The sequence below is a fragment of the Rhipicephalus microplus genome, chromosome 9, assembly GCF_043290135.1.
Source record: "Rhipicephalus microplus isolate Deutch F79 chromosome 9, USDA_Rmic, whole genome shotgun sequence".
Taxonomy (NCBI): Eukaryota; Metazoa; Arthropoda; class Arachnida; order Ixodida; family Ixodidae; genus Rhipicephalus; species Rhipicephalus microplus.
The window spans coordinates 124,262,971-124,278,231 of NC_134708.1; the positions used below are offsets into that span (position 1 = coordinate 124,262,971).

Genomic DNA, 15,261 nt, shown 5'->3' on the forward strand with positions numbered 1-15,261 from the left:
GGTCGATATCAAATAACGGAGTGAACGAGAGTTCAGCACGAGTGCAGTCGACGAGGGCCTAATGCGTAGGAAGAAAGTCCTATCCTAGTATGACGTCATAAGGTGAACGTGGAAGAACAACAAAGTAGACAGCGTACCAAACATCTTGAATAAGAACACGTGCTGTGCACTGAGCCGTCGGCGCCATGAAATGGGAGGTCGCTGTACGCAGAGCAAGATTCGTAAGCGGTGTTGTAACTTTCCTCATATCGCGACACAGTTTTTTACTAATTACAGAAACAACTGCGCCTGTGCCGACAAGTGCACGTACAGCAACACCTTCTACTAGCACATCAATTTCGTTGGGCGGGCAAAGAGGAAGTCTTGGAGAGTTCGATGACGAAGCAGTTCTTGCCTCCGGAACTACGGCTGTCAGTTTTCCTCTCGAGCGGAGCTCGTGCGCCGAAGCATCGGGGACAGATCGGCGACGGGGTGGTAATGACCGGCGAGAGTCGACAGGGCGTCGATGGGACAACGAGTCGGTGATAGGAGAAGATGGTCGCTGGGGATTCCGGGCAGCCTGGTAATTTGCAGAATTCCCACTGTCCGTAGGCTGAAAGTTGCGACGGCAACAGTTGCGTGCTATATGTCCGACTAAATCGCATGCAGAACAGATGAGTCGATTATCGAAGGTGCGCCATGGGTTAACGACAGAAGGTGAGGGGGCGTAGTAGGATGGGGTGCCGTGTATGTAGGCCGCGTTGTAGGGTGCAAGAACCCGGTGCGCCGATATGCGCCAGAGACAGGTGGGACTGGGGGTCCAGCAACGACGACAGCGCAGGTCAGCGGCGTAGGGACAAATGGAGATGAAGGCAGTGCCTGCGTGACCTGTGTCTATATGACCTGGCGTGCGCGAGGGTCTAACGAGGTCACTGGCACGAATGCTTTGGCCACAAGAGAAAGTTGACGCGCAACTTCTTAACGAGGGAATTGTTTGATGTGGGGTAGTAAGACGGTGGGATCAGCAGCGACGTCGTGCACGAGGGCAGAAACTTCAGCTGTACCTTCAGCGGCCCAGCGCATCGAGACACGCTGCTGGCGCAACTCGTCGTACTCCTGGCAGAGCTGGACAACGTCGGTGACAATCTGTGCGTTCCTAGCGACGAGCATCTGGAAGGTGTCGTCAACTCCTTTGATAATGTGCTTTAATTTTTAGTGTTTGGTCTGAGATGCATCGACGCGCTTGCAAAGAGACAAGACATCTTCGATAAAACTTGTAAAAGTCTCGTCCCTGTGCTAGACTCGACTACGCAGACGCTGTTCCGCGCGAAGCCGGCGCACAGCGGGACGACCGAAGACCACGGCAATGGTGGTCTTAAAAGCGGACCAGTTGGTGACTTTGCCTTCGTGGTTCTTGAACCAGAGGCTGGCCACATCGCCGAGGTAAAAGCGTACGTTCGTGAGCTGGTCGCAGGCGTTCCATTTGTTGGAAGCGCTTACAATTTTGTACTCGACGAGCCAGTCCTCGACGTCTTGTTCTACGTTGCCGCGAAGAATTGGTGGTTCGCGTTGCCGAAGCACGCCAGTATAGTAGACTGTCGCTAGTGGGATAGCTTGAGAAGCGCAAGGAGCAGTCATAGTGAACGGTTAGGGTAGCGTCCAATTGCGAAGTTCCAGGTTGATGGGAACTTCGCACCTCCACCACTTGAAATAGAGCTGTTGTACGTCGAGAAAGGTTCGAATGCAGCTTGGTGAAAATCGCTTTGTGAGGCAGTTATGAATACCGGCGAGCGGCGGGCGCGAGCTACTACTACAGCCACCAATCATCATCGTCTTCAGTAAAAGCAGAGCATCTGTTATTAAGGTTCATCACTATATATATATATATATATATATATATATATATATATATATATATATATATATATATATATATATATATATATATATATTGAAGCACGCGCATGATATGCTGCAACTATACGTCCGGCACGTAATGTCCCTAGGGCGTCCGCAGGAGAACGCAAACTGGATGTAAAAATTACATCCGACATGAATCTCCATCGGATGTCCCCTGGACAACTGTTTAAGACGTTAACGTTCGGATTTTAATCGGCCGTCCGAAAGAGTTTCAATGGCCATTGGGTAAGTGCCTGCCGAGAAGTCGCCTCGCGTAGGTCGAGCTCTTCGCGAGCTACTTGGATAATCATGGACGTGAGATGCGATGGGGTTGGATGCACGTCAACACTGGCTACATTAGTGACGTTGGGCAGGTCGCCGAACTTTGGTGTAATTCGCCACGTTTTCAGCGCTCCAAAGGTACCGCAGTGCATGATAACATCACTTCCATGCTCCAAACTTTCTTTTGCGATGAGGAACTGGTAAACGTCCTCCGCGATCCCTTTTAGAAGATGACCAACCTTGTCTTCTTCTGTCATCCAGGGGTCCACTGCCCTGCACAACTTGAGCATCTCCTCGATATACGTCGTGCAGGATTCTCCTGGGACTGGCGCTCGTTGCATAAGAGTTTGCTCAGCACGCTTCTTTTCCACTGCCGGATCCCCGAAGCACCACTTGATTTTATCGATGAACTTCCGCCATGTCGTCAGGTTTTATTCATAGTTTTCAAAACATACAGATGCGGTTCCTTCGACAAAGAGTTCCACATTATTGAGCTGGCCGTGGGCATCCCAGCCAATAAACCGACTCAACCATTGGTAGGAGCTGAGCCACGAGTCGACATCTGCAGCAGCTTGTCAAGCGAAGCATGGAGGCTGGATGTAAGGCTGCCACGGAATGAGGTAAGCAGGTGGATCGTTGTCATTGTTGTCGTGAGATGCCATCGCAGGTGGTAGACTAGCAAGTCATCGGCTTCGGCGAAGCTTCGCATGTTGCATCTCAGCGGTCGATGAATCGCCGTTCGTCAGGGGCGCCGTTGTCGTACGCAGCACCTTTCACCGAAAGTGTTGCGATGGGGCGTGTTTATTGAAGAGCGAATTGCGCAGGGTAGCCGTGCCGACGACACAGAGCTGCTCCCAAAACAAACCACTTCGTTCTCCTCTTCCGCTGTTCACACGTTCCTGCTTCAGCATATATATATATATATATATATATATATATATATATATATATATATATATATATATATATATATATATATATATATATATATATATATATATATATATATATATATTGCCAAATCATCTGCTTGGGTGAGATCCACCAGTGAATTTGGACAAAGATGATCTATCTAAGCTGTTGCTTGGCTTGTCGACTCAACGAGCCAATTATATCACATTTGTCGTGAGAAACATGACAAGACTAGTGGAGGTGCTGGGTACAACGCTCACGATCTACCCAATGCCGAAGACCCCGCCCAGAAGCCGGAACACAAGCCCTGCACCCGTAGATACTCCTTTTCACAGAATAAGCCGCCGCCAAGGTGGCCTATAACCTGAGATACCAACTACTGACGCAGCGACTAGAATGTCGACACAAGATTCCGTGCAAGCTCCGACACCTTCCTCGCCGATCTACTGCACCGTCCAGAACCCGTTCATGCCTTGCCCATTTCACGGAGAGCAGCATGAAGATGTTGACGACTGGCTGAGTGAGTTTGTTCGATCGTGTTGCAGCGATCAATTACTGGGATGGTGCCGCGAAGCTCCGGAACGTGTACGCTTGCCTAAAAGACGGTGCCAAAATGTGGTTTTCGAACAAGGATGATGTTTTGACATTTTGGCGCGAGTTCTAGCATCGCCTTCTGGAGACCTATAGGAGTCGCGACCGCTGCGAACGGGCGGAGAATCCACTACAATCACGCATCCAGATGCCAAACGAGATGGTCTTGATGTACGTCGAGGACATGAAACAGCTTTTCAAGCAAGCAGATCCTGCTATGGCAGAAGAAAAGTTGCGCCACCTCATGCGTGCTGTGAAGGAAGAACTTTTTGCTGGTTTGGTGCGTAGTCCCCCCAAGAGTGTTGCTGAGTTCTTTACTGAAGCGGCAACAATGGTGCAAGTACTGCACCTACGGTCTGCCCTGTTGGACCGTCAAGTGAACGCTGCAACTCTCTAAATTTTGACCACCGCTGAGAGCAAGAGCCCCGAACGAATTCGCGAGGTCATCCGCTCTGTCGTCCGCGAAGAAATGGAAAACATGTACAGAAAAGGCAATTCAATGTCGGATCTACGACCAGTGTCATCTGTGACGAGGTCCAGTAGGTGCTGCACGCCCATCGTTTTCGGACGATGTCGGTTGATCCCGAAACGGCTCCTGTGTCTACTGACAGTCGCCGTCGTACGTACGCGAAAGCCTTGCGATCTTCTACGCCTCTTTCTGGTCAAGCAGTCTCGACCCACATTATGCCACATGTCCCGATCCAGCCAGTGCTGCACATCCCAATGCATACAGTGCCACACGTCCCGATCCAGACAATGCCATACGTCCCGATCCGGACAATGATGCCGTCAGTCGCGATTTATTCAGCGCACGCTGGTTGTGACATCGATGGTCGGCGTGCACTGACGCGCATGTCTTATCTCTGGTGTACGCCAGACAGATGACCCATCTGCTATCATTGCGGTGAGGCTGGTCACATTTACCACGAATGCCCATACCAGCAACTTGGACTGCGAGGATTTTCCGTCAATTGCTTCGTCCTCAAATCGGTCAAAAGCGAAGCGATATCAAAGAGTATCTCGTGCAACAGTGCACCCTTTACACGCTGACAATCGCGGTCACCATCTCCGAGGCAACCCGCAGTCACTGGGCCACGTTTCGAGGTTACAGCACGGGAACGCTCCGTGAGTCCTCGTCGGGAAAACTGAAAGCCGCGGCTTTCGGGGGCATTGTTGCTGGAAGTCGAAGTGCGGAAGACCTCCCATTAATGCTTTTACCCAACGCTGAAGGGATTTCGTCAGAGATTGATCGCAGTACCGAAGAAACGCCGACATCTACATCTGAACACCGTGACCGCGTATCACTCAACATACCTGTGCTGATTGACTGTTTCTAGCTCAATGCCTTGGTATACACTGGTGCAGACTATTCGATTATCAGCGGGAGGCTAGCAAAAGATCTCAGAAAATGATTACGCCTTGGAATAGAATGCGAATTCCAACAGCTGGAGGACACGTTGTACCACCGCCGGGTTGCTGTACGGCAAGAGTGAAAATTCGTGCGTCAACGTTTTTACTCAGCTTATTCGTTCTTCGCGACTGTTCACGTCAGCTGAATATCGGCATGAACTTCCTTTGGGAATACGGTGCCATCATAAAGCTCCGTGAGCGCTTCATGCCCTTCTCTGCTCAAGGCGCAACCGATCGAGACGCTGATGACTGCCGTAGACCTGCGCTGCGTGTTGCTGACGACCGTGCAGTGCTGCCACCTCGAGCGACTGTTCCCATCGAAGTCACTTGTGAAGACCTCCAAGACGGTGACGTGGTTGCTGAAGGCAACCTCTCACTCCTGCTTCTTCCAAGGTGTATACGCCGCGCGAAATGTTGTGCATGTCGGTGACGGACAGTCACAGATACTAATTACGTACTTCCACTACGAGCACTGGCATTTTTTCCGCGGAATCGCCGTGGCCTATGGAGACTCTGTTGCCGACGTCACGGAGTGCTTCGCGTTCGAGGAAACGCCTAAGGATGAGGAATTTCTAGACCACATCAACATTATTTCGACACTGTCAGACGAGAGAAAGGCTGCACTTCAAGACGTTTTAAGGGAGTTTCAGTCTTGCTTCGCCTCCTCTTCCCAAGTCCGTCAAACATACATCACGAAGCATTGAAATATTACTGACGAAGACGTCCGCCCCATCCGGCAGCAGCCTTATCGCGTTTCTGCCATAGTACGCGAAGCTATTCAGACACAAGTAAAAGAGATGCTCGATGACGGGGTTATTCAACCATCCAACAGTCCTTGGTCTTCACCAGTCGTTCTAGTGAAGAGAAAAGGCGGAACGCTGCCATTCTGTATTGACTACAGGAAGCTTAACAGCGTCACGAAAAAAAACGTCTAACTGCTTCCACGGGTCGATGACTCTCTCAACAGGTCATGACGTGCGAAGTATTTTTGTCCATCGATCTAAAGAGTGGCTATTGGCAACTTGAAGTGAATGAACGAGACCGAGAAAAAAATCGCATTTATGGCACCATACGGACTTTACAAATTCCGAGTGCTTCCCTTCAGCCTCTGTTCTGCCCCAGCCACTTTTCAGAGGATGATGGACGCTGTTCTCGCTGGCTTGAAGTGGCAAAGCTGGCTTGTCTGCCTCTATTATGTGGTCATCTTTTCCTAGAGCTTCGAAGAACATCTGGAGCGTCTGAGAAAGGTTCTGGAAGCCATTCTCACAGCTGAACGCACGCTGAAACCCCCAAATTGCCAATACGGCTATGAAGAGCTGAAATTTCTGGGACATGTCATTAGTGCGGATGGAGTGCGACCTGATCAAGACAAAACTGCTGCCGTCGCCGCCTCTCCTGTCCCATCAGATGAAAGAACAGTACACCGTTTCCTTGGCTTGTGCGCGTATTATCGCCGATTTATCGCCAACTTCTCGAAGATAGCTGAACCTCTTACGTGACTCAATCGAGATGACGTTTCCTTTACTTGGAGCGCAGAACAAGATACAGCGTTCACAGAACTACGGCAGAGAATGCAAACAGCCCCTGTTCTTGCCCATTTTGATGAGGACGCTGCTACAGAAATTCATACAGATACCAGCAACATCTGACTCGGCGCTGTCCTTGTACAACGACACGGCGGCGTTGAGCATGTGATAGCTTACACCAGTCGTACTCTTTCTCGAGCCGAGACCAACTGTTCTACATCAGAAAAAAGAATGCCTCGAAATCGCGTGGGTGACGACGCAATTCCGCCCTTACCTCTATGGTCGTCTCTTGCTCCAGACGCTGAGCAATACAGTCAATACACCGAAGAAGCTCGTCAGCTAGCTCCCATAAACACCAGTCACCAACAAGATGCAGACGCACAGCGTTACAACCTCTGCCATCGAAACGTCACCTACCACCCTGGGGACCATGTGTGGGTGTGGACCCCTGTCCGGCGACCAGGCTTATCGGAAAAACTTCTAAGCCGTTCAGTAGGGTTGACAGCTGGGCTAGTTGGTGAGACATCATTTAACCATATGGTGTAGTAGCGCAAATTTGACGGGGACGAAGAGGACAAGAAAACACGACACTCGCTACACTCGCAACTAATTTTTATTTCAGAAGCAGCACTTCATTATTTCGGACCGTTATTTTGGACCGTACAAGGCTCTCAGACGTGTAACAAATCTTCTTTACGGGTATTTCCGGACGGCGTAGCATCTTCTCGTCGACAGCTTCGGCCCGAAACCGTGCATTCATTCGGCTGAAGCCCTAATTCACACAGTAGCCCTTGTGGTTTCACGTGTTATGACAGGCCATGACACTGCGTTGCTGCTGCTACTCTCTGTGTTCTGTGTTTTTATGCCTTTTGTTTTTGCGCCTGGTGCAAGTGAAACTTCTTTATTTGTGCTGCGAGTACTGGCAATCTCCTTCTTTGGTTTTCTATATCGGCGTGTGTATGCTTTCATTTTTTTCTCTTTCTTTACGAGCATCGAGTCAATGCTTTCAAGGGGGGGGGGGGGGACTATTGCCACATGGTCTGCTTCGGTGAGATTTATGAGTGAAAGAGGACAAAGACGATCTATCTAAGCTGCTGCTTGGCTAGTCGACTCAGCGAGCTCACTATATCAAGTTTGTCGAGAGAAACGTAACTATATATCTATAATATATATATATATATATATATATATATATATATATATATACAATAATAATGAGATATAACAGACAGTAATGCCAAGGAATGTACAGGGGAAGTTATTAACATTAATGGAATGTAAATAAGAAGAAAGAAAAGTGGATGAAAAAATTACCAACTGTAAGCAGGAATCGAACCTACGACCTTCGAATTACGCGTTCGATGCTCTAACCACTGAGCTATTACAGCGGCCCTCCCTCCATCCACTTTTTTGGGTTTATCTGTGAATTTAGAAGTAGGAGCGACAGTCAGCGCCATCTATAAGCCAAACAACGAGTGTGAAAACACTCTTATGCGCATGTTTGGCGTCACGTAGCACGTGAACTTATTATGAGCGGGCAGCTGATTAATTGTCCCTCTTATACAACCTAAACACACCAAGTCTGCCAGTACGAGACCCTCGTTCAATGAAATAAGGGAAAGAAGTGTATACCTAAGGGCTCGTTTTTCCGTGTTTTTAACACAATATATATAACAGACAGTAATGCCAAGGAATGTACAGGGGAAGTTATTAACATTAATGGAATGTAAATAGGAAGAAAGAAAAGTGGATGAAAAAATTACCAACTGTAAGCAGGAATCGAACCTACGACCTTCGAATTACGCGTTCGATGCTCTAACCACTGAGCGATACGGGAACTTGTATCATTTCACTTACATCCTCCGAAGAAGGCTGGTCCACCAGCCGAAACTGTTAGGATTAAATAAATATTTTATTGTTTTGTTTCCTATATTGCACTATTCTCGAAGTTTGTAACTTTTATTACGGTAGCCGGAAGAAACTCTGATCATCTATTTCATCTATACATATATATATATATATATATATATATATATATATATATATATATATATATATATATATATATATATACGCTATATATCTATATATATATATATATATATATATATATATATATATATATATATATCGTAAGCCAACGTTTTTGGCTGCAAGACACTTCTTTTACTTGCCGAGCCTCTGCGCCACAACACAGGTCGACTGATGATGATGAGTATGTACATATAAAACGACGCGTATGAATAATGCTGTCAAAATATATATATATATTAATTGATATGTGGGGTTTAATGTCCCAAAACCAACATTTGATTATGAGAGACGCCGTAGTGGAGGGCTCCGGAAATTTCGACCACCTGGGGTTCTTTAACGTGCACCCAAATCTGAGCACACGGGCCTACAACATCTCCGCCTCCATCGGAAATGCAGCCGCCGCATCCGGGATTTTTTTAACCAGCGACCTGCGGGTCAGCAGCCGAGTACCTTAGCCACTAGACCACCTCAGCTAGGCTATATATATATATATATATATATATATATATATATATATATATATATATATATATATATATATATATATATATATATATATATATATATATATTTATATATATATATAGACAGACATGGTGGTTGAGTGGCAGTAGTGTTGCATATAGTCCAGTAGATCCTCCTTGAGCGGTCACAACGTGGTTTATTTCGACTTTTCGCCCTAGGGTCTGGCCTTCATCCTGATGAAGGCCAGACTCTAGGCCGAAATTCGAAATAAACCACGTTGTGACCGCTCACGGAGGACCTACTGGACTATATATATATATATATATATATATATATATATATATATATATATATATATATATATATATATATACATTGTCGCGGTTATTAGCCGTAAGCACAAGAGGAGGACGAAACCAGCACCATGAGTGGCAGTCTATAGCGTTTTTCGAAGACGACGTAGCGCGTCGGCTCTTGCGCTTCTTTTGTGTGCGAATGGAGCCTTGCTATTAACGTCGAAACGAAGCCTTAATTGTTCTTTGCACGTTGCCACACTGGTGTAGATGCTGTACTTCTACTACTGATGCTCGCGACTCCTCTGCGGCCCAGAACTTCAAGTCCGACACCACAACCCGTTCCTTCTGTGGATATCCCAGTCCAGCACTGCTGTCGCCGACAGCGAGGCCTTAATCCTGAGGTGATTCCCAAGTACCTTTCCCATCAAAGCACTCCACTTGAAAAAATGGCAACAGCAGGTGCTTCCAAGCTCACTTTTGAGCAGCCTGAGATTCCAGAGATATTCCATGGTGAGGCGTATGAAGGCGTTGAGGACTGGTTAGCCCAGTATGAGCGAGCCACCAAAGCGACCCGCTGGACCACCGAGCTAGAGCTTTCACGCGCCTACTTTGCTTTAGCAGACAGCGCTCGTTCGTGGTATGAGAACCACGAGGCAACACTGTCTTCATGTGATAAATTTTGGCAGCAGATTCTGAGCAACTTCACACATAACGACCGCTGTGACATCGCTCAGCAACTCATCGAGTCTCGGGTCAAAAAACCGAATGAGAGTGTCGCCATATTGGCGTAGCACTTGACGCGCCTATTTGGACGGGCTCACCCTGACATGCCTGAAGCCAAGAAACTCCGCCATTTGATTCGAGGCGTCAAAGAGCAGCTGTTTGCCGGTCTTCTCCACAATCTACTGACGACCGTTGCGGAGTTAATCATAGAGGCTACAGCTATTGAGCGAACACTGCAGCAACGCGACAATCCCGAGTCGCAACCCCTTATTGATTTCTTAGAGGGACGCATATCTGCTATGCGAAAGCTGTTCGCAAGAGAGGTATCATTGTTTTGTTTGCGCAACGAGGTCCTTTATAAGGTGAACTTTTCTCCGAGTGGCAACACCTACTTACTTGTCGTCCCAACACCACTCAGGAAAGAAGTACTGGAGGCGTGCCATTACGAACCGACATCCAGGCATTTAGGCCACACACGAACGCTATGCCGAGTGAGACAGAAGTACGGCTGGCCGAAACTTACGGCAACCGTTCAACAGCACGTTCGGACTTGTCTTGAGTGCCAACGTAAGTAAGTGCCAGCCGTCAAACCAGCAGGGCTCCTCCGCCCAATATATATACCGGAAACTCCATTTCCTCAAGTCAGAGTGGATCTTTTAGGACCATACAAAGTTTCGACTGCTGGTCGCAAATGGATAATTGTAGCCACACACTACCTTACCCGCTACGCCAAAACCAAGGCTTGGAGCCGGGCACAGCAAGTGAAGCAGCCTGGTTTTTCATTGAAAATATAGTCCTGACGCATAGTGCTGCATCACTAGTAATTACTGACAGAGAAAAAACGTTCACAGCCGAGCCAATACATACAGTTGTAAATTTAAGTGGAACATCTTACCGGCGTACAATGGCATACCATACACAAACAAATGGTCTGACGGAACGGCTGAACAAAACAATTGCGGATGTGCTTTGCATGTACGTCGATGTGGAACATAAAAACTGGGACGAGATACTGCATTATGTCACTTTCGTTTACAATACGGCACAGCAAGAGACAACATGCATGACACCATTCCATCTCCTCCATGGCCGCGTCGTCACAATCACGCTCGACGCTATCTTGCCGCATCGAAGTGATGCGCATCGAAGTGATGGCGTTGACACAAGTGCAGACTACATAACTCAGCTTCCTGAAGAAGCCCGCCAACTTGCCCACGTACGTAATCGTTGCCACCAGAATTATGACACAAGGCGCTATAATCTTCGTCACCGACCAGTCTCTTATGAACCAAGAAAGAAAGTTTAGATCTGGACCCCAGTTCGCCGTCGTGGCCTCTTGGAGAAGCTCTTGAGACGGTGCTTTGGGCCGTATAAACTCCTCCGTCATCTCAGTGATGTTAAGTATGAGGGGTTGGCCGACAGTCAACATTGCTCTGGACGTCAAATACATGCACCAGAATTTGTGCACGTGGTTCGAATGACGTTTTATTTGGCCGAATGAACCCGTGGACTGCCAGTGACTACAAAATCTTCCACCGTGATGATGAAGCATCGGGAGGATGCCTTCTTGAAAGGGAGGCTAATGTCTTGGTTATTAGCCGTAAGAACAAGAGGAGGAAGAAGCCAGCATCACGAGCGGCAGTCGATGGCGTTTTTCGAGAAAGGCTACGTTGCGCGTCGGCTTATTCGCTGTGTTTTGTTGTGCGAATGGAGCCTTTCTAATAACGTCGAAACGAAGCCTCAGTTCTTTGCACGTTTCGAATGTATATATATATATATATATATATATATATATATATATAGAGAGAGAGAGAGAGAGAGAGAGAGAGAGAGAGAGAGAGAGGAAACGATAGGCAGGAACTCGAAGTAGAGGACTGTTTACTCAGTCACAGCTGCCAATCACTGCTTTGCTCTCGTCTTCTGCCACCAACACAGCGTGGCAATACCCTTTCCCGAAAGAAGAAAAAGAAGAAGAAGCATCCCATGAATGCCACGGCTCCGAAAAAGAAAGATAGTCAGAAATGTCTTTGCTCTTTATAAAGAAATTGGACAAGATGAAAAATAAAGAAGCGAGAAAGTAACGCACAATTGTCTTGAAGGCTAATGCCACATCACAAAGTTCTTGATTTGCAGTCGACGCGAATAGTACGGCTTCATCCTGGAGACGTGAACAACAACCAAAGGGCGTGGTCTGCAAGAACGGTGTGACGTGTCTGCTGGTACAACTTCGTAGTACTTCGCCGAGGCGAGGAAGAACTCGGTAGGGTCCGAAGTACCAACATAATAATTTTTCTGAGCGTTCCCGTTGGCGTATAAAAGTCCAAACCCAGACTAGGTCACCAGGTTCGTATATTACTGCTCTGTGGTGGATGTTGTATCGGCGAGCATCTTAATTTTTCCGCAATAAAATGCGAAAGCGCACTAGCTGCGGGGCGTCTCGGCACGCTGAACAAATACATCTGTGACCGGGATAATCTGTTCGGCAGAGTTGGTTGGAAGAAGTGAATGACAGCCACAGCTGCCATTCACTTATTCGCTTTCGTCTTCTGCCACCAACACAGCGCGGCAATATATATATATATATATATATATATATATATATATATATATATATATATATATACTATAAAGAAGATTTATTTAGCAGAAAGGTTGATGCTTGGAAAGCTTGGAAGGCGATGCACCAGCAGCAATTTCCGAGCTCGGGCCACTGCTGCACACTCGATGCTGCTGCCTCTGCGCCGGAGTACTTCCTCTTCTTCACAATGGCCCCACGGAGAAAAAAAAAAAAGAAGCCATCCTGGTGACTTAGTCCTGTGCAGGGGGCGTTGAACCGTGGTACTGCTTGAGCCTCTCGACGTGTACAACCTCGCGGTTGCGACGTCGCAAGTCTGATGGTGGCGTAAGAGGCTCAATGAGGTAGTTTACTGGCGAAGTTTGTTCGAGAATACGATATGGCCCATCGTACTTTGGCAGAAGTTTGGAAGAGAGCCCAGGTGTGCGATGCGGCACTGACAGCCATACAAGAGCACCCGGAATAAAAACGGGAGTTGAGGTCTGGGCATCATGAATTGCTTTTTGCCTGCTTTGGTCATCGCAGGTAAAGCGACGAGCTAAGTGGCGGCATTCTTCTGCGTGTCTGGCGGCGTCCAAGATCGGTAAGCGCTCGGACGCGTCCGGTCGATAGAGCAAAATGGTGTCAATGGTGTGGGAGGGGTGACGGCCGTAGAGGAGGGAAAAAGGGGAGAAGCCTGTTGTCGCTTGCGTTGCCGTATTATAGGCGTATGTAATGAATGGGAGGACTAAGTCCCAGTTAGAGCGGTCAGGCGTCATATACAGAGGTAGCATGTCACCGAGAGTACGATTAAAGCGCTCGGTAGCCCCATTGGTTTGAGGGTGGTAAGCGGTACATGTACGAAGTACAATAGCACACTCAGCGAGCAATTTTTCAATGACCTCGGACAAGAAGGCGCGGCCGCGGTCACTGAGGAGCTCTTGAGGGCCTCCATTGCGCAACACAAAATGACGCAGTAGGAAAGTGGCAACCTCCTGTGCTGTAGCCGTTTGAAGAGCAGCGGTCTCAGCATAGCGCGTTAGGTGGTCGATAGCAACTATTATCCACCTGTTGCCAGTCGGAGTCAATGGAAGTGGCCCATAAATATCTATTCCAACCCGTTCGAAGGGTCGGGAAGGGCATGGTAAAGGCTGCAGTTCACCGGCGGAGGCGTGTGGTGGAGATTTTCGGCGCTGACATTCGTTTTGTTAGGGGCGAAGACCCTAACAAAACGAATGACGGTGAATTCATATAAACTGTCTGGCGTGACAAAAGCGGTTTTGAGGCGATCGGCCTCCGCCATAGGCACCTGCCAGTAGTCTGACCGCAAGTCTAACGAGGAAAAGAACTCGGCACCCTGCTAACTGCCCAAAGCATCGTCAATGCGCGGTAGTGGATAGACATCCTTCAGCGTGATCTTGTTCAATCGCCGGATATCGACACAGAAACGAATAGAACCGTCTTTCTTTTTGACGAGAACCACCGGAGACGCCCATGGGCTCTGTGAAGGTCGAACGACGCCTCTGCGAAGCATGTCGTCTACTTGGTCTACTTGGACTGTAAAGAAGAGGAAGTACTCCGGCGCAGAGGCAGCAGCGTCGAGTACTCACTGACGAGTGAACAGTATTGAACTTGTACGCGGTGTAAAAAACACCGGTCTCCTGGGTTTCTAAAATTTTGGCGACTGGGCGCGGCACTTTTGTCTTGATTTACCGAGCGAGGTTTACCTACACTCATCGTGCTCACATGCTTCGACGGGATTTGAATGGCGCAGGCTGCCTTTCCCAGACGTTTCACATTTTAAAGAGGAGGAAGTACTTCGGCGCAGAGGCAACAGCATCGAGTGTGCAGCAGTGGCTCGAGCTCGAGCCACTGCTGCACACTCGATGCTGCTGCCTCTGCGCCGGAGTACTTCCTCTTCTTTACAATATATATATATATATATATATATATATATATGTATATATATATAAATATATATATATATATATATATATATATATATATATATATATATATATATATATATATATATATATATATTGCCAAGACGAAGAAAGACGCTGGGGCTCGGGCGCGTGGAAGCTAAGGGAAGGTAGAGGAAGAAGAGGCAGAATAAAAACAGCTGGCCCAGGATCGGGTGTTGTCTCTTGTTCTCTGTCTACTACATCACAATGGCGCAGTCCGACAAGTGAACCCTCTGCTGAAAGCCACCAGTACGTGTCTTCGTGGTTCGTCGGCAGTGTGGGCTTCTCCATCAAGGAACACCCTTCACCCTTCTTTAGCGATGGGGTCCCACCCACCGCTTCAGCCACCATTCAGACCACCTTTGGGCGGCGTCCAGGCCTTCCCTGTGGTTCTAGGCCATGACCTGACTGAAACCCTGCACCAGCTTCTGTCCCTTGGGAATGGCGCTCACGTCGCCCATGGGCCACATTCCCGTTTCGGTACTCTTTCAACCAACGAGCCGCCACAGAACGCCGTCCAGGCTTCCCTGCTTGTCGACCTCACCGGGGTGAGTGCTGCAATTGCTACTTACTCGAAGACAACGATCACTGACTTTTCGGGCTTAACGCCCGACAGCACCGCG

At 48.0% G+C, this 15,261-nt stretch overlaps 1 protein-coding gene and 1 non-coding gene across 2 annotated transcripts in view; one reads left to right on the forward strand and one right to left on the reverse strand.

Moving 5' to 3' along the window:
• Positions 1-15,261, forward strand: part of LOC119163043 (ATP-binding cassette sub-family C member 2) — a 796,039-nt gene that overhangs the window by 674,232 nt on the left and 106,546 nt on the right. The window lies entirely within an intron of this gene.
• TRNAT-CGU (transfer RNA threonine (anticodon CGU)) lies at positions 7,915-7,987 on the reverse strand. The gene has a single exon. It is a non-coding gene; the product is annotated as a tRNA-Thr (tRNA).